Raw genomic sequence first — 1,105 nt, forward strand, 5'->3', positions numbered from 1 at the left:
AGATGTAGAGATTGCCAATTTGAATTCAGCCAGGGCAGGAATGTCCGCAACACTCTTATTTCTAAGAGATCATAGGAAAATATCACCATGGGTTGGGTCTGTGGCTCAAGGGCAGAGAGCTACTCTTGAGAAAGAGGTGATCAGGGATAGGGCCTAGGCTCATATTTCAACCTGAGACCTGCCAAAGAAAAAAAGAAGGCAGTAACTCCATGTCTCTGTGTATTTATGAATGATGTATGGATGATGGGCATTCAGCAGGTTGCCCATGAACAGAACCCCAACCTAGGCAAGCTGGGACAAGCCCTCAGAAAGCACTAAGTCTGAGTCAGTAGCTTGAACAAAGTATCCTTCTCTGCCATTTAATAACTGAAGCCCAGAAGGCTTGCTTGGCTGGTGTATGCAATGGGTTCATTATGTTCTGGCTGAGGTGTCCCATTGGGATATTTAGCAGCCAGCTTCTGCTTCCACGGAGATCACTGTTCCTAGGCTGTAGGAGTTGTGGAAGGTTCTGTCTCCATATTCCCTATCCCTCTTTAGGACGTGAGCCTAGATCTCTGGGGCCTGGTGGCTATCACTCATTCATCATTCCTCATTGCCGAGTCATACACTGGTCCCAAATCCTGGAAAAGATATGAAATGGCCAGCGATTTCAGTGCTGAAAAGAGTATGCCAGTAAATTCCACCCTCATAGTTCCTGTTAGAAATAATCCTTGGGTTGTGAATGTGGCTAAGTGATAGAGTGCTTACCAAGCAATCATGAAGCCCTGGGTTGTATTCCTCAGTACCACATAAACAGAAAAATCCAAAAGTGTCACTGTGGCTTAAGTGCTAGAATGTAGCCTTGAGCAAAAGGAGCTCAGGAACATGCCTAGACCCTGAGTCAAGCCATAACACTGGCAAAAAAGTGTGAGCTTGGTGATACATACTCTTCTGGGATTCAGAAGAGGGCCGAGGTTACAGGTAAGAGGTAGAGGGCAGGTGCTGGTGGCTCACTCCTGTAATAATACCACTCAGGAAGTTGAGATCTGACGATTATAACTGCAAGCCTTTGCAGGCAGGAAAGTCTATATGAGACTCTTTTCTCCAATTAAGCACCAAAAACATC

This window comes from Dipodomys merriami, unplaced genomic scaffold (assembly GCF_024711535.1).
Source record: "Dipodomys merriami isolate MVZ:Mamm:240054 unplaced genomic scaffold, mDipMer1.0.p SCAF_1071, whole genome shotgun sequence".
NCBI lineage: Eukaryota > Metazoa > Chordata > Mammalia > Rodentia > Heteromyidae > Dipodomys > Dipodomys merriami.